We start from the raw sequence: 19,309 nt of genomic DNA, 5'->3' as shown, positions 1-19,309 counted from the left end.
GGACATGCCTTTCCCTTTGTGAGAAAGCTGGGGTGAAGGGTTGATATTTTTTGCTTTATCAGAATTGAGCTAAGTCAGTGCTAGGTTGAAGCTTTAATTAATTTCAGATCATTTCTGTTTTAAAATATCTTATGAGCGAGTTCATTCCCATTTCACAAGCACAAATTTGTGACTTGGGAACTCAAAATCTATATCTCTCTCTACCTTTGACCCCTGGCCTCAGTTGCTACTTGAGTAGCTAGATTGTGGAAGAACTGGTGAATTAGGATAATTAGATTTTACATTATATTTCTAGATCATACAGTCTTGTGGGTTTTTTTTTCTGGTTTTCTTCTTGTCCCAACAAATAATACTTATGGCAGCTATCTACTGATAGCTCCAGATGTGACATAGCCCACGTATGAAAGCAGTCACCATTAACTCACCTAGAAAGGGCTCACTCCTCTCCATAAATATGATTTCTTTGTGTTTACTGTTATTTGATAGTTTTAAAGGAAAACATACTTTATAGTTTATCTGGTGTTTTCTTAATATGGCAGAAGCAATATTATGATTTTCTACACTCTAAGTAGAAATAAAGCTGTGGAATTTCATCTGATACCTTTAACAATAAAATAGCTTGATAAAAATCCTTTGTTAAAGCTACTGTGAGAATACTGACAACTCGGGGTGCTATTCAAGTCAGCATAGTAGAGGACCAGTTCAGATAGACTTTGGCCAGTACAGCTGCTGGTGAGGGAACTGGCATATTTTAAAGTAGCACCGTTATGGTAAAAGTTAAAGTGTCAGTCGCTCAGTTGTGTCCGACTCTTTGCGACCCTATGGACAGTAGCCCATCAGGCTCCTCTGTCCAAGGGATTCTCCAGGCAAGAATACTGGAGTGGGTTGCCATTCTGTTCTCCAGGAGATCTTCCCAACCCAGGGACTGAAGCTGGGTCTCCTAAACATGGGTATAAATAGGTTGGTTATGAAAGTCTCGTGAAATAGTGAATGAGATAAACATTTAAAATTTTGCACTTCAAGTGAAAGTTTAAACAATATGGCTCTTGTTCTGAATGACGTTTGCGATATCTGACTCTAAATAACAGCCATTTCCTCACCGCAACTCCCCAACACCTGTTACCTGTCTAGTATTTGACAGAGGTTACACTATGAATCTTTATTTCCTCTCTTTTGACTAGTTATAGTATAAACCAGTTAGAGGGACTTTCTTGTTTAACCAGCTGAAATTCTGCTTTTGAAAATACTGTCAGTTGGCATGGTGTAAAACGAGTGCCCTGGTGGGAAGAATCGAGGCTCGGCTTCCTTTATAGATCTTGTTCACGATGGGAGGCAGGGGCTAAGATCTCTGTCCTGCTGGCAGCCCCAGTGTTGCAAATCAGGCTCTCTCACTTCTGGGCCAACTTTACCCACAGTGAATGAAACCCAAGCCTTCAGATAACAGACGGCCAGACTGTGGTTTCATTGCTCTCTCGGAACGTGATCTAAGCTGTCAGCCTCTAATCTAAGGAAAGAGGGAAAATGAGGAGGAAACGACAGTGAAGCCTTTCATTTCTTTTCAAGAGAAGGCAGGATGTAGTGCTCCAGTTGGTGTTCAATCGCTCAGTTGTGTCTGACTCTTTGCGACCCCACGGACTGCAGCATGCCAGGCTTCCCTGTCCTTCACTACCTCCCGGAGTTTGCTCAAATTCATGTCCATCGAGTCGGTGATGCCATCCAACCGTCTCATCCTCTGCTGCCCACTTGTTCTCCTGCCCTCAATCTTTCCCAGCACCAGCATCTTTTCCAATGAGTTGGCTCTTCCCATCAGATGGCCAAAGTATTGGAGCTTCAGCTTCAGCATCCATAAATATGTGAATAAGGAAAATAACTATATTTTAGAGTTACTATTTTGATTTTAGGGTTCTTGTCCATCTGGCTTTACCTAGAATCTCTATGGCCCATTGCATTTTACTGTCTTTACCATAAACTTTAAGATACTCAGTAGGAGAATGCAGTGCATTTTTTAAAAAAGGATTTTGCATTAATGACAATGCATATTGTAAGACAAAACATCAGTCATAATCTCACACTTAAGAGTGCATTTCTGAATGCATGTTTTGAAAAAAATACTATGTCTTCAAGAGAGGAACAAATGAGAGCAACAATTACCGACTACCATTACACTAACTTTATCTATGCACGACTAAGTGACATGCTCTGCAATAAACATATCAGGTACTTCAAGAATATGCTAGATGGAAATCTAATGCCTTGGACATATTGTATTATGATAATAAGCGGATGTATTGTATTATAACAAATGGACATACAAGATAAAAATATTTTGTATTATTGGTAATCAGTAGAAATCAGTAACAAAAATGATATTTTTTTGACTTGTAACGGTACTTTTTAAGGAAGTATCTAAGCATTTAGATAAAAGGACTGTTGAAGTACAGTTCCACAAGTGAGGGCATTTTAAATCTTCAAAAAGAGATAAAAGAAAGACTCTTTTAGCTCCAATCTAACAATCCTGATATGTGTGTTTCTGGCCATCTGACACAAACTATGAAGCCATCCCTAAATTCTAAAGACTTTCTGCTGCTGCTGCTGCTGCTAAGGTACTTCAGTCGTGTCCGACTCTGTGTGACCCCTTAGACGACAGCACACCAGGCTCCCCCATCCCTGGGATTCTCCAGACAACAACACTGGAGTGGGTTGCCATTTCCTTCTCCAATGCATGAAAGTGAAAAGTGAAAGTGAAGTCGCTCAGTCGTGTCCGACTCTTAGCGACCCCATGGACTGCAGCCTACCAGGCTCCTCCGTCCACGGGATTTTCCAGGCAAGAGTACTGGAGTTTCTAAACAATTCTAAAGACTTTTTTCTGATGTATAAATGTTTATTTATGGTTTTACTCTGTGTTTTGCTTTGTACTTTCTCTGTACTTATTTCACCAATGTTCTATAATTACACTCATCTTTTAGATTTTCTGCTTGCTATTCTGGAGGAACACAAGATTTTTGATAACTGTTTTACTTAGAAATTTAATGTTAACCCAGGAAAATTTCTCCTTTGCAAGAGGAAGTGATAGATAACATTTTAAACCTTGGAAAATGGACCAAGGTAGTCTTTTCTAGGCAGAAAATCTCAGATGAGTAACTCTGAGTTGATATTTTCTATTTGCTCCTCCAGATCCACTTTCCACCTTTTTCTACCTGTTCTCTGCTCCAGGAGGCTGACTGGAATGGCTCGCATTTCCTCTGTCTTCAGAGGGGTCTTCAGGTGGGGAGGTCTGGTAGAAGATCAGAGGGAAGGAGGAGAGAGTTGCCTGGGTGTTCATTCCTGTGGATTCCACACTGTGAAGTTGATTCTGTGTCTTCCAAGAGAAGCCTCTGGTCCTCTTGAAGGTTCTTCTCTGCTTGACTCTCTCTGCAGATTCAGTAGTCCCTGACCCCTCCTTCATTCTGGCACAGCCGTGGCCACAGGCTGCTTCCAGCCCTTGGTGATTCTCCCGTATATTGTGGTTCCCCAAACAGCATTGCCGTTATAATTCATCTCTGTGAATAAGCTCTCAAATTAGCCTATTTTTTTTGTTTAATTTTAATTTTTATTATTTTTTTATTTAAATTTTTATTTTTACTTTATTTTACTTTACAATACTGTACTGGTTTTGCCATACATTGTTGAAGCGTGCCACGTGTTTCCTGTTGGGACTCTGGTAAAAATTCTATCAATCCACAAGAAATCAAAGTTATTAACAATGTGTATATTAAGCACAGAATGTTGTTATATTTATGTTGGATCAGTGTTTAATGCTTAACCTCACAAAAAAGAAAGTAGTATTTTCTATTACTTAGAAGAATATTATATCAAGATGGTTAGGATTTCAAAGACCATGTAACTAGCATGCTTTTATGAGTTTATTCTTAAGGGGCTTCCCTGGTGGTTTATTCTTAAGGAAAATAAAATTTTGTGTGTGCAGCCAAAAAGTTGGTACTTGGGTACTAGCTTTTACTTTCGTTTCTTTGAGGTATGTCTCCTTTCAATCTTTGTTGATTCCTGTGACGAGACAGCTTTAAAAAAGCTAATCTATTTATCTCACGAAATGAATTTTGGAATAAATGGAAACACGTTGATTTTGTACCATATTCTAGGAAGATGTTTTTGACAGTGAGTTCTGCTTAACCATGGAAGTGTTAAGTCAGAGAGACTGTGGAAATTTTATTTTTGGAGGGAATGATACTGAAAACAGAATGCATTTCTTACTCTTGAAGCTGACGTGGGTAGCTGTTGCTGCTGCTGCTAAGTCACTTCTCAGAGCTAAAAGTGGCTTTTTCCCCAAACATTCTTTTTCCTAGATATATAGGAGTCACTTCAAATCAATACGCTGATGTTAATTCAAGGAGTATTTAGTAAATGTCTAGGATGCTCAGTCGTGTCCGACTCTTTGAGACCCCAGGGACTGTAGCCTACCAGGCTCCTCCCTCCATGGAATTCTCCAGGCAAGAGTACTGGAGTGGGTTGCCATTTTCCTTCTCCAGGGGATCTGCCCGACCCAGGGATCGAACCCGGGTCTCCCGCATTCCAGGTGGATGCTTTAACCTCTAAGCCACCAGGGAAGCCCCATCAAATCAATATGCTGATGTTAAGTCAAGGACTATTTAGTAAATGTCTAGAATGTCTTGGAGCTTGTACCTGGTGATAGAGACAGTAGTAAACGTGACAGTGTGGTTCAGGACCTCTTGCAAAGTGTAGGCTGGTATTAATAATAAAGACTTACGGGCTTCCCAGGTGGCTCAGTTGTAAAGGATCCACCTGCTAAAGAGAAGATGTGGGCTTCATCCCTGGGTTGGGAATTTCCCCTGGAGAAGGAAATGGCAACCCGCTCCAGTATTCTGGCCTGGGAAGTTCCATGGATAGAGGAGCCTGACAGGCTAGCGTCCATGGGGTTGCAGAGAGTCAGACCTGACTCAGTGACTGAGCATGAGCACACAGTGAAGACACACATGGCATTTCCAGGGTGATGTGTGTTATGAAAGAGGCATGAGAAAAATCTAGAGTCCTTTTTGGAAGTGAAGCTAATTATATTTTCCTAAACCATTACCACCTAGTCACCCAAGTTAGAGATTTGACTGTCATTCTTGAATTTTGACCTCTAAAGCTCATCAAATTGTATTTATTTTGTATCTTATACCTGTTCCCATTTCTACATCCTTGTGACTATTGTAGTTGAAGTCCTCATCATTTCTCTCCTGATGTCCTATACCATACCCTGCTCCAGTTCTGCCCTTCAAATCCATATTTCACTTGGTCAGCAGAGGATGAAGCAAAACTGACCATTTTATGCCTTGCATAAACTTCCTCATAAAGGGGCTTCCTTGGTGGCTAAATTGGTAAAGAATCTTCCTGCAATACAGGAGACTTGGGTTTGACCCCTGGGTTGGGAAGATCCCCTGGAGAAGGGAATGGCTACCACCCTACTCTAGTATTCTTGCTGGAGAATTCCATGTACGGAGGGTCCTATAGCCAGCTATAGTCCATGTGGTCACAAAGGATTGGACATGACTGAGCAACTAACACTTTGACTTTTCAAAATTCCTCAGTGACTTTCTGACTTCTAAAAGATAAGTTACGAGGGTCTCCATGACCTGGGCTCTGCCTGTACCTTCCATGGCATCCTTCCCCTTGAAGGGCAGGCACTGCATACTGAATGAATGAATTAAAAACATTTAAAATGGTTTCATTATCAGAGATGAACATCTAAAGACGTTTCACTAAACTGCACAGAGATGTTGGGAACAGTTCTATGCTAGTGAAAAGCCATCCTCTCCCAAATACCTTGATTCATTCGTTTGATATTGATTTAATATATGCATGTGTTGGACTTGAAAAGGATATATAAGACATTATCTGCTGATAGATAGGAGCTCACAGTTTCTCTGACAAGATATTGCTCAGGCATTAATGCAAGGCAGGTTTTAACAAGGGCCAACGTTTGCACTTTGCAATCACTTGCTGAAGAAATTCATAGAAGGAGAAGGTTCCCTGTGGGGCAGAGGTTGAGCTGGACAGGCTGTTTTGGGGGGAACTGGCCATACTATTCTGGAAAACCAGGGAGTTTTCAAGCAGAACTTTGCTGCCCTGACTGTAGAGCTCAGACTTCCCACTGCATTGCAGCAAAGTGACTGACAAAGAGATCCTCCCTCTGCCGCCATCCTTCTGAGATGGACTGGGGCCCAGAATCCTGCCTCTCTGCAGGTTCTTTCAAGGGACCATTATCTCCGGGAAGTCACGTCCATGCCCACAGTGGGAACTGGAGGAAAGGATGAGACTGGTCAGTGGATCCCAGACGCCCGAAGGAGAGGTTCAGACGAGTGAGTCACTGAACATGAGGGGAACAGAACCAAGCCTGCTTGTTTCTTGTGTTCCGACAGCTGGAAATGCCATGAATTCAAATCCGCCCTCTGCACTGACTCGGGAATTACTCGAGCAGATACTCTTTATACGAGAAGGCTTCACGGTGGTTTTTTATTGTCTCTCACTTCAAGAAAGGGATCTGGGACATCTCTGATAATGTCTTTCCCCTTTGTCCCTTCTCTCCAAATGTGGTGCATTCTTAAAGAGCCAAGGAAAACAATAAAACACATAAAGATTTTTTATACTGCGTACACACTAAGTCGCTTCAGTCGTGTCTGACTCTTTGTGACTCTATGGACTGTAGCCTGCCAGGCTCCTCTGTCCATGGAATTCTCCAGACAAGAATACTGGAGTGGGTTGCCATGTCTTCCTCCAGAGATCTTTCCAACCCAGGGATCAAACCCGCATCTCTGGTGTCTCCTGCATTGGCAGACATGTTCTTTACCACTAGCGTCAGTAGCAAGCCCCTTTGTTATACTTTTGTTATATGAAAAGCCTGTCTCTGGAATTCTCTGTGTGATTAACATTCAAGGGTTTGACCAAAATGTTCTTTTTATAACTGCATGTTTTATTGATACCCGTTTACTGAAATGTACTTTTAATAGCAGGATAAAAAAAGTTACGTTTCTGGTTTTAGAGAGAGTAACCTATTTGGAATACAGCAAAAACTCTATTTCTCTCAATGTTAATTTCTGGTCTGAAAGGAAAGGAACCTTTACGCTGCAATTTCTGGGTGATTTCAGTGAAAATTTAAGTTCCTAGAATGGCTCAAAGATTGCCATCCCAGACTGGATGTAAAGCAAAGCAAAAATTCAAGAGATGCTGCAGGAAAGATATCCAGGATGGATGTGGTGCTAAAATTAGAGAGGCTATTTTGTTGTAGGAGAATGGGGGGATTCTAAAATTTAATTTGAGGATTGAAATATTTCACATATCACCAGCGTATTAAGATAGAGATAGATATCCAATGGGCTTCGGGCCACAGAACAGACTAACTATAGATGTGGTTGTCAGTTGCTCTAATGTAGCATTTATTACTCAGATGATCACACCGCCTCCTGGCCAGTCTTACTGTTTGCACCCTTCTCCCTCCACTCAATAGGTAGAGTGATCTGTTAAGGCAGTAATTGGAACATATTGATTCCTACTTAAATTGATTTAATACACTACTTCTAAATGGGGAGACATGGATGTGTAGAGGCATTTTCAAAAGGGGAAAGAGATGTTTTGAGTGGTCATAATGAAAGTGGGGCTACTATTATTTAGTGGGCATGAGTCAGGATTTCTCCATATCCTGAAATGCCACAATGCTTGGTCATTTGTATGTGAAAATTCATATTGTTCCATTATAAATTATCATTTCTCCTTTACGATACTGTTAGAATGGTTTGTTGATTTTTTTAAAAAGATTATGTGTATACAAGTAAGTTATATATTGTCTCTGGAATTCATTTCAGGGAAAGAAGGGAGTTTTATACATTATTTCTTATAAAGTATTGCTTTCTTTTTTTATTCAATTCTGAAGGAAAGTGAATAAGAAATAATAAGTATTAGTTCCAAAGACTATATTGGGATATGGTGAAACATTCTAAATGTAGATGAGTCTAAATTTAAATATAATTATTTTTAAGCCTTGGGTTCCTCTCATCATGGCTAACAAGAATGCATACAGCTCTCAGTGCCACCCTGAAGTAAATTTGAGTTAAGAACCCAAGAGCTGTCTTCCTGGGTCAGGCCTGGGCCACACAGTCTGGAACCCTACCCCAGAGAGGGGCAACGGAGTGGCGGGGTAGAAGCTGGCTAAGTGACATTTGCCTGGACATTAGGTTGCATCATTGCTAGTCTCCCTCGGTAAGCTATGATAAATGTGCCCTTCACAAATTTGTTCTGAGCTGCTTCTGAATATATTTATATTTTTATTCTATACCAAATTTTGGAAGAGAATGAATTCTCTGTTTACTTCCAACTGTCCTACACAGTGTGTTTCCAAGCTTTGAAAGATGCTCCCGAGAACGTGCTTTCCAAAATTTCGTTAGTTGTGGGATTCGTAAGAACCGCAGCTCCCTGTAAGAATCCAAGGGACACTCATCTGTCTGGTTACTCAATAAAGTGGGTTCTGTGGTGAAATATACCTGGAAAACATGTTGTACTAGACCCTTTTCCAGGAGCATCATGGTGCCCATTAGCACACTGACGAAGGGAAGGAATGGAAATGCGATCACAAAACTTCTCTGTGTGCAACACCCTGCAGAGCTGGTGCCCCATGGGGAAAACTGTCCTTGTGATTTAGGAACAAACTGTGGGAGCTTTTTATGTTTTTCTACTGACTCAGGGAAAGTTGTCAGATGATGGCAAGCAAACAATTTTCTGCTCTCCTTATCCATTTCTATTGCAAATTATTGACTCAGAGTGTTAAGACAGTGGGTCACCGATCTAACGAGTCTGCCACCAGCATCAGGGCAGCCAAATAACAAGGACAGCCAACTCGTGGAAGAAACATGAGCTTTGGAATGATAAGACATGGCTTGGAGTCCCTGCACAGTTATCGCTTGGAGCCATGTGATCTTGGGAGGGTCATTTGGTTCTATGAGTTGCCACATGTATGAAATGGGGACAATTGTTATAGCTATTTATTGTTAGAATCACTTTGTGAATTGCATGTGCAAACTTGGCAGAGTGTGTTAGTTATTTTTTTATATATGTAAAGTATTTAATCAGTTCTAAATGAGAATGAATTCTGGTGTTCTAATTAGTGAGCTGAATCATTAAACATGTAGTAGGTGATGCTTTAGGTTGAAGGTGAAAATCATGTTTGTGTTCTAATATCTAAAGGGAAAAGAAATCCAACCCTTCCTCTGGCAAAAAGAAAAAAACTCATAGCGGTTAATAACTGTGCTCTTTCAGTGCCCCAGGTGCAGAAATCAGCCCATTAGGTGGGTAAGGCATATGCGCAAGTTGGTGCTCAGCACCCGGCTTTATTTTGCTCTGCTGGAACTCGAAATGCAAAGAGCAGCTTCTGAAAAACTGGTTTTAATATTTGCTAAGATAATATACCCAACAGTTTAGGTGCACAAATAAATAATATTTTCCATCATTTCCTTTTATAGCAAAAAGAGTTTCAATCCGGCTTTCGTTAAAATGTCTTCTTACTTTCTGTAAAGAAAGCGAAAAAAAATGGCTACACATAGAACTCAGATTTTGCCCCTCTAAATCCAAAATAGAGCTAGAATCATAGTGCCCTTCCTGATACTCAAGAAGCAGAAGGAGCTGAAGAAACACGTTAGCTTCCTGATGTAGGTAATTTAAGAAAATATTCTTAAGTCCTGAATGTCTAATTGGTGTGTGGTTAAGCAAGAGTTCACAAGGCAATGCTTATCAGCAGTGGTTTGGCCATTTCCAAACAAAAATAACTTGAATCTACTCGCACTTACAACGCACATATGTGTTGTAGGCTACTGCTCAGAGATGAGTTATGACAACATCAAACAAATGATGAGATGAAGCCCTTTTTGGAGGTTGAGTCCTCCTGTTATAGGACATGCTCAGGGTATGGCTCTGTGCTGCCAGGCAAAAATCAAGCTGCCCCTACATTGTGGAAGTTAAATTCAAACTAGGTTTGGAGAGGAAGGAAAATCTGGGTGATAATCTCAGACATTATGAATGACCACCACAGGGAAAAGTATTAAGGATGGAAAGAAAGGACAGTTTTGTTTAGTTTAATTTTTCCTGATGGTGTGTGTGTGCAAGAAATAAAATATGTGGTTCAGAAGCCTGTTAAAGATCAAAGAAAGATGTGTAGCACAGCAAGTGTCAACAACTCAAATGTACTCGGTGTGCACGCAAATTACATGCCAAAGAGCGAAGGATGAAGCCTGTAAGGACTAGTGCAGGCTGTGACGCAATGAACACACGCACCTCCTAAATACATTCAAAGTACATTTCTTTTTTGAAAACACTTTGCAGCCCAAACTCAAACAGCTATATGAGTTTAAATCCATCGCCTAAATTGGTGGCCAGTTTGCAAACTCTGGACAAAAGTTTGAAGAGTAGGGGTTCTGGAGTCAAACTGTCCAGGCTCAATTCTTCTTAACCAGCCTAGCTACTAAGTTCGGCAAGTTGGTTAACATCTGAAAGCCTCATTTCCTGTATCTCTAAAAGTGAATAATAATAGTGTTTACCTCATGTGATTATTATGAGATATTGTGATGATATATATACATATCTACTTAGAATGACCAGCACTAGTAAGCACTTAATAAATATTAGCTGTGTCCACATACACACATGAAGTTATGTACACAAATGACTGTTTCCCCCTTCATATGGTCATCTGAGAAAATTATACATTTTTAGTGATATCTTGTGGCATGTTGGCATTTTCTTTTTTTTAAATGTTACCTTATTATTTTATATTGAAGTATAATTGATTAACAATGCTGTGAACAGCACAGGGACTCATGTATACATATATGTGTATCCATTCTCCCCCAAATTCCCCTCCTATCCAGTGTATTGTGGCATATTTTTTTGAGTGTAATTGATGGCAGCAAATATTTTCTTCCAGAGAGTAGGAGGATATGTGGGTTTTGGAAAATATCATAAGTCCTTTGAAGTAAAGACTGATGAGTAAGACGAACAATCAAGTTGGATAATACAATAGTAAGCTAATAAAAGGGAACAAGAATTTAAGCATGAAAGGATGTGTGGAGTATAGATAGGGATTCAGAGAAAATTCGTCATAATTATTCTGTTGGGTTTCTAGCGCCCTGATATCCTCTTCTAGCACATCAGCTCAGTGTTTAGATATGGGAGAACCCTGGGGCTCGGTAACTGAGGCCCTCCTCCATCTGTCCTCACTCTCCGTGGGTGATCTGATCCAGTCTCATGGCTTTCAATGCCTTCTACTTGCTTTACTCCTAAATTTGTATCTTCACTAGGCTCTGTGCTCTGGACTGTAAACTTAAATACCCAACCACCCAGCTGACACCTCCACAAAGACATCAAATAAGCTCTGCAAATTTATGTCAGGAACGGAGCCCCTGATATTCAGTACGTCTTTTCCAAACCAGCGTCTCTTGTATTCTGCCTTGTCTTTGCTCACGGCAACTCTTGTTCCAGCTGCCAGTGTGAAAACTCCAGCCTCATGCGTGGCACCTTTCTTTTTCTTGCACTGCACATCTGGTCATCAGCAAACTCTGTCCACTCTACCACCCTAGTGCTGCCATTCTGGCCCAAACCACTCTCATCTCTCTGGATTATTATGATAATCCTTCCCGCTGCTATTCTTGTTCTCTTCCTAACCACATCATCACGGTGATATTGTACAAATGGACACATGGTCATGGTGTTCCTCCATGGCTCTCCATCTGAGTCCACTGCTGTCCTTAGTGTGACCTACAGAACTCTCCATCCACATGTCCCCTGCTGAGCCTCTTGGATTTCACTGACTCCCTCGTTGTTCACTCACATCTGCCACACCAGCCTCCTTGCTGTTCCTTGCAAACACCAGGAGCCACTAACTCAAAACCTTTGCTCTTGCCTCTGTCTGGAATGCTTGTCTGGGTTATATTTGCTTGGCTAATTTTCTCAATTCCTTCAGGTTTTACTTAAAAGTCACCTTCCCTGGCTACCTCATGTACAACTTTTATTTCCTCCCCTATACCTTCCTTTATTTATTTATTTCCTCCTAGCAGTTGTTTTTCTGTCTCTTATTTTAGAAGGTAAACTCCACAGAAACAGTGGCTTTGAGTAGAGTTCCCTATGTTATAAGGTCTGATTGATTATTTCGTATACTTATATGCTGATCCCAAACTCCTAATTTACCCCACTCCCCCACCTTTCCTCTTTGGTAACCATACATTTGTATTCTATGTCTGTGAGTCTGTTTCTGTTTTGTAAATAAGTTCATTTGTATCATTTTTTAAAGATTCCACATGTAAGTGACATCATATAATATTTGTCTTTCTCTGTCTGACTTACTTCAGTTAGTATGATAATCTGTAGACCCATCCATGTTGCTGCAAATGGCATTATTTCATTCTTTTTTATGGCTGAGTAATATTCCATTGCATATATGTACCACATCTTTATCCATTCCTCTGTTGATGGACATTTGTGTTGCTTCCATGTCTTGGATGTTGTAACAGTGCTTCAGTGAACATGGGAGTGCATCTATCATTTCAAATTGTGGTTTTATCCAGATATATGCCCCAGAGTGGGATTGCTGGATCAGATGGTAACTCTATTTTTAGCTTTTTAAGGAACTTCCATACTGTTCTCCACAGTGGCTGCACAAATTTACATTCCCACCAACAATATAGGAGGGTTCCTTTTTTTCTGCCCCTTCTCCAGCATTTATTGTTTGCAGAATTTTTGATGATGGCAATTGTGGTTGCTGTGAGGTGATACCTCGTTGTAGTTTCGATTTGCATTTTTCTAATAATTGGAGATGTTGATCATCTTTTCATGTGCTTTTTGGCCATCTGTATTGGAGAAATGACTGTTTGGATCTTTCACCCATTTTTTGATGGGTTGTTTGTTTGTTTGTTTTGATAGTGAGCTGCATGAGGTGTTTGTATATTTTAGAAATTAATCCGTTGTTGATTGCATCATTTGTGAATATTTTCTCCCAGTCTGTGGGTTGTCTTTTTGCTTTGTTTATGGTTTCCTTTGCTATGCAAAAGCTTTTAAGCTTAATTAGGCCCCATTTGTTTATTTTTATTTTTGTCATTACTGTAGGAGGTGGATCCAAAAAGATATTGCTGTGATTTATGTCAAAGAGTTTTCTGCTTATGTTTTCCTCTAATAGTTTTATAGTATCTGGTTTTAAATTTAGGTCTTTTTAAAAAATATATATATATTTGTTTATTTTTAATTGGAAGATAATTGCTTTACAACATTGTGTTGGTTTTTGCCATATATCCATGTAGGTCTTTAGTCTATCTTGAGCTTATGTATTTATATTAAAAAATATTTATTTTGAATTGATTGATAATTGTTTTATAATATTGGTGTGGTTTCTGTCATACATCAACATGAATTAACCAAAGATGTATATCTTGAGTTTATTTTTGTTTATGGTGTTATAGAATGTTCTAATTTCATTCTCTCTTATGTAGCTGTTCAGTTTTCCCAGCACCACTTATTGAAGAGACAAAGACAATGATTCTTGACTGTTTTATTTACTGTTACAATTCCAGGACCTTCAGTATTCCTGGTCCAAAATAAGGACTTGGTAAATTTTTGTTGAATGAATGAGTAAACGAATCAGTTGCCCTTTCTGCTAACTATTACAAAATGATGCTGAACCATGGGAGTGGTAGGTGATGAGGTATAGAGGAGGAAGCACTGGGTCCAGGCACTGTGCTGCCAAGTGGCCATGTAGGTTTGGGTCATATGCCTTGGTGTCCTCATCTGCAAAATGAGGCAGCTAAATGAGATGGATGGTTACTTGAATCTTTTCCATCTCTCGGGTTATGTGACTCTGATCTAACTAAGTCTCCTTAGTTATAACAACAAAGATCTATGCTCCATTCCAGACCAACTTAGAACTCTCTGTGATAGCAAGAAAGCATGCATTTCCGCATCTCTCCTTTCAAAGGTTACCATTAATCATCCCTGTCTTTGAGGGAGGACCAAAGCCAGGCAGTGGCTAGAGGAAGAGGTAATTCCGCATTGTTGCTCCTCAGCTCTCATATTGCCTTAACACATTTCCTCACCAGGCTGGCAACGTAGTTTGTACTACTTGCTCTAGTGCTGATAATATAATATCAAGTTATATTTTTTCCCAAGCACTTCTACATGTATCAGTTGCCGTCACAACATCACCATGCAGAATGTGGGTGAGGTTTTATTAAGGTAGTCATATACAGAAGCTGAAAGGTAATTAATTAGCATCATCACAGAGACAGTTTGCCACAAGTCAAGGCTAGAGCTCTGTAACAAGAAAGTTTTTTTTGTTTTTTTTTTAGGAATAGAGTGCCAGTATAAGAAGCTGAAGTCAGAACTGGTAGCATAGTTGCCAGTGTCTCCAAGTCTGGAGGGGTAAGTTGTTTAGAAACACATATATAAATGTTTCTGCAACTCACAGAGTTCCAGGAACACTATAGCATTTTGTTGGAGACGTGAAGATTTTCAGTATCCTATGGAGTTGAAAGCACATATCTTCTTGACTCTGGGCTTTATAGGATAAGTACTCCCACCTTTCTCTCCTCTCAAATTATGTGACACTCATGGCCCTCCCTAGGCATTTTACCAGAGCAGCAATAGAATTCTCTCCCCTGAATTTCTGGTCAAAAAAGGTGAACCTGTGGAGGAAAATGTGCTTAATTATTAAGCAACCCAATATATCCCTCACGAGCTTCCCTGGTGGCTCAGACGGTAAAGAATCTGCTTGTGATGCAGGGTTTGATGTGGGTTTGATCCCTGGGTGGGGAAGATCCCCTGGAGAAGGAAATGGCCATCCACTCCAGTATTCTTGCCTGGAGAATCCTATGGACAGGGGAGCCTGGTGGGCTACAGTCCATGGGGTTGCAAAGAGTCTGACATGACTGAGTGACTAACACTTTCAATATATCCCTCAGTTGAGAGCAGAAGTGAGCAGTGGCAGCTGTAACTATTCGGGTGCAGAATAATTCAAAATCAAAGTTTGGATAACTAGGAAATTTATCACAGTATAGAAAGCATGCTGCTAAGTCACTTTAGTCGTGTCTGACTCTGTGTGACCCCATAGACGGCAGCCCACCAGGCTCCCCCATCACTGGGATTCTCCAGGCAAGAACACTGGAGTGGGTTGCCATTTCCTTCTCTAATGCATGAAAGTGAAAAGTGAAAGGGAAGTCACTCAGTCGTGTCCGACTCTTTGTGACCCCATGGACTGCAGCCCACCAGGCTCGTCCATCCATGGGACTTTCCAGGCAAGAGTACTGGAGTGGGGTGCCATCGCCTTCTCTGATAGAAAGCATAAAAAATTACAAACTACAAAGACTTAGATCCAGGATCAGTATTTAGAAGACTACTGAGTACAAGATCAGCAAGCCCGTCCTAGGTAGATTTGGCTTCTGGTAAGTTGGGACCTAGAAACTGAGGCAGACTGCCCAGAGTTCCATGATAGAATATATAAAAACTACAGTGTAGAACTATGTCTCTTTTCCCAGAAAAGCATGACAGTGGCTTCTAAAAGCTGGATTCCCCAGTTATATTTTTAAAATACAGTAATTTTTGATAACAAGGTTAAATATGTCACACTGGGGAGAAAGTTGAGCATGCCGAATGTAGCAAGTATTGTATATGCAATATCGTTGCTGAGTTTTTACTCTTGGAGACGGAATGATTAAGGTAGAAAGTATCAAGGGCATATACATTGTAGGTTTATTTGTAGCTGGAGCCCTGAAACCGTAGAAACTCTTTCTGGCAAGGGAACAGATTAAACCTTCCTCTTGGCCCCAGCACCCTAGAGTTCTACACTGTTGGAGACTTAAACCTGTGAAGTTCATGTTAGAGCTGCCTAATCCAGTAGGCAAATAAAAGCTATTCCAAGAGACAATGAGTAAAGCAGGCTGCAAGCATTTTGCAAAGCATATTAGTATGAAACAGTATAAATCAACAGGTGCAGAAGAATGATGAATATTTTCATATACCAAGACCGATCATACTGGAAGGAAGTAGCACCAGCCCTAGGGCAGCACAGCACAGAGATACCTAGCACGTCTGGGGCCATCCAGGAAGACGACGGTCCCTGCTGAACCATCTGATGCTCTGCTGTTAGTCATGCCAGCCACGTGTGCTTGCCTGTGTCTTCAGAGGACCTGAAAGTCAATTTCAGAACCTTATTGCCTTGCTATTTATATTTGTTTTTTTTTTTTTTTTTTTGTCTTTGAGTGTGGGTTGAGTCATTCCCAATGAGTACTTCTGGCAGACTCATGTTCCTCAGTTGAGAGAACCCCTCAGGGGATTGTTATATTTAGACACCTTAACTGAGTGTACCCTGAACTACTGATAATTGTGGAGATTCTGACCTCCAGTAATTACTGTATTAGCAGGTCTGGTTTCTGTCTCAGTAGCAATTTATACCTCACTGTTCTCTGAGTGATAGTGGTTAGAGTCCTTTCCATACACTGCTTCTGGAATCATATGCTCTCAGAATTATAGTATAAGCTAAGGTTTCATTGCTGTCTTTGCCACATAATTCACAATAATATTTGTGCACTTTCTTCTCAAGGTAGTTTTTCAGAAACTATTAGATAGGGATTAATCTATCTCCCTGGTATACACATACACAGGAAAGAACATGAACTTTTTTGGCCAGGAGACCAGAGTAACACGCAAGGTCGTGGGCTGGATAATGTGTCTACAGGACTTCTTTTCTCTGGATTAAGACCTATTAGTAAGCTGTCACTGAGGGAGCTCTTCTGCCCAGGTGACGGACTGTTCAGTGGGTAACAAATATGGTGCTCATTGGCGTAAAGCCTTCACTTATCCGCATCCCCCGTGGATCCGCGTTAAAGTCCATCACGGACCATCTATAACGTCATCTTCTGCTCTCCCTGCCTCGAATTTTATGCTGTAGTGACTGCACACTGTTTGTGGTTCCTTGAACACAACACACTGTTTATTGCCTTTTCCCCTTGGTTTGTACCCTCCCCTCTGGGATAGCTTTACCTCATTTCCTTCTGACTATCCATGCTAAAGATTTTTTTTTCAACAATCTCCTCTTTTAGCAAGACTTTAAGATAATTTATCTCTCCTGCTCTTTTCCACTTCCATCAGGCCTTCTGTTCTCAGCTGGTTGGCCAAGATGCCCCTCTGAGTTCCCACTGACCTCAGTGAAGATCACTGTGAAACACATTTATTTATGTCTCCTCCAATAGATTCCAAGTTCCTTGAAGGCAGAGGGTCTATTTTTCATTCACCTTTGGCTTTCCCACTGTCTAGTTCAATGCTTGATATATTGCAGGTGAAATAAATACTATTTATATAACTGAAATGATATTATCATTCAAAAAATAGCAAGCAGTTTTGAGAAACCCAACAGAACTTGTGACAGAACACATAGTCAAGTTCAGTTTTGAAGTCCAGCGAGAATGATAGCATAGATCTGCATTCATTTCCACTTATGTGGGTTTACAACCAAATTGGCAAACAAGCAGTGTAAAGAAAGCAAGAAACAAGGAGGAAGGTGAATGAATGGCTCTCATATACTTCCTCTCCTTGGAAGGAAAGCTATGACAAACTTAGAGTATTAAAAACCAGAGACATCAGTTTGCTGACAAAGGTCTATATAGTCAAAGCTATGGTTTTTCCAGTAGTCATGTATGGATGTGAGAGTTGGACCATAAAGAAGGCTGAGCACTGAAGAATTGATGCTTTTGAACTATAGTGTTCGTGAAGACTCTTGAGAGTCCCTTGGACTGCAAGATCAAATCAGTCAATCCTAAAGGAAATCAACACTGAATATTCACTAGAAGGACTGAGGCTGAAACTCCAATACTTTGGCCACTTGAAGTGAAGAGCTGACTCACTGGAAAAGACTCTGATGCTAGGAAAGATTGAAGGCAAAAGGAAAAGGGGGTGATAGAGAATGAGATGTTTGGAAGCCACCACTGACTCAGTGGACATGAATTTGAGCAAACTCCAGGAGATCATGAAGGGCAGGGGAGCCTGGTGTGCTGCAGTCCATGGGGTTGCAAAGAGTCGGACACAACTGAGTGACTGAACTGAACTGATAAAAGAAAATAAAAATTTCAAGAAAATAATGAAAGTTTGTTTGCATGCTTCATTAATAAAAGCTGTAGAACTACAAAGAAGGGCTGGTGGAATTTCCCACCTACTATGAGACAGGGAGCATTTCACATCTTAAGAAATGATATTGTTTTGTTTTCTTAAACAATGTGTGTATGTGTTTGGTTGGGGAGGAAGAGTGGTGACCGCTGATTACAAATCTGTGCTTTTTGAATGTGTAGATCATCCTTCTTGGTCTACTTGAAATACACTGGAGTGCATCTCTGGATGATACAGAGTGATTCATGCTGTCTCATTGGGATAACACAGGTTTTTCCTGTTTTCAGGCACTTAGTTCTGGTCCAGCCACTCACTGTACCATTTGTAATTCTATTTTGGACTTCTGGAAGGTTAGCAAGATTGAGTAAAGTTAGCTCCAGAGTCAGGCTATAGGATTTAATGTATGTTTAAAAATCCATGTCACAGTATCCTGGAATTTAAAATTTTCCCATCTACCATCCAGTTTTATTTCCTGTTCCTCCCCAACCAGTACCCTCCGCTCTTGTGTTACTATTGGTTAATTGCTAATTGTTGTGTCTGACTCTCTTGTGATCCCATGGACTGAAGCCTGCCAGACTTCTCCATCCATGAAATTTCCCAGGCCAGAATACTAGAGTGGACCCTTTTCTTCTCCAGGGGATCTTCCCTACTCAGAAATCGAACCCTTGTCTCCTGCACTGACAGGCAGATTGTTTACCACTGAGCCAAACTCTCTGCACTACTGGATTTCTTATCCCCCAGCCCCATTGTCCTGAGAACTCTCTGTGCTTCTTTCTGCCTGTGTTCCTTTGCTCCTACTTTTTCCCTGTAACTGGGATGTTCTTTTTTTTTTCTGCTTTATCTGTTAAATGTCTGGGAATTCTTCAGGTTGCAATCATCTACCACCTCCTCCTCATCAATCTTCAAGTTTTCAAACATATTTATTTCTCTCTTTTTGAACTCTTATAAAAATTTTTATTTTATAAAAATTTTTGTTATATTTGTTTAGTGTTTGTTATATTTATTTAGTGTTTCAGGCGTGTGTTTTGGCCTTAACAAATCCCCATAGTAACTCCCATCCTTGAGATTCTGTTTCTCGATTGTCTCCTTAACCAAACAGCAAACTCTATAAAGGGGGTGATTTATTTTCTGA

This window comes from Budorcas taxicolor, chromosome 22 (assembly GCF_023091745.1).
Source record: "Budorcas taxicolor isolate Tak-1 chromosome 22, Takin1.1, whole genome shotgun sequence".
Classification (NCBI taxonomy): domain Eukaryota; kingdom Metazoa; phylum Chordata; class Mammalia; order Artiodactyla; family Bovidae; genus Budorcas; species Budorcas taxicolor.
The sequence above is the reverse complement of the archived record's forward strand: the minus strand, read 5'-3'. Positions refer to the sequence as shown.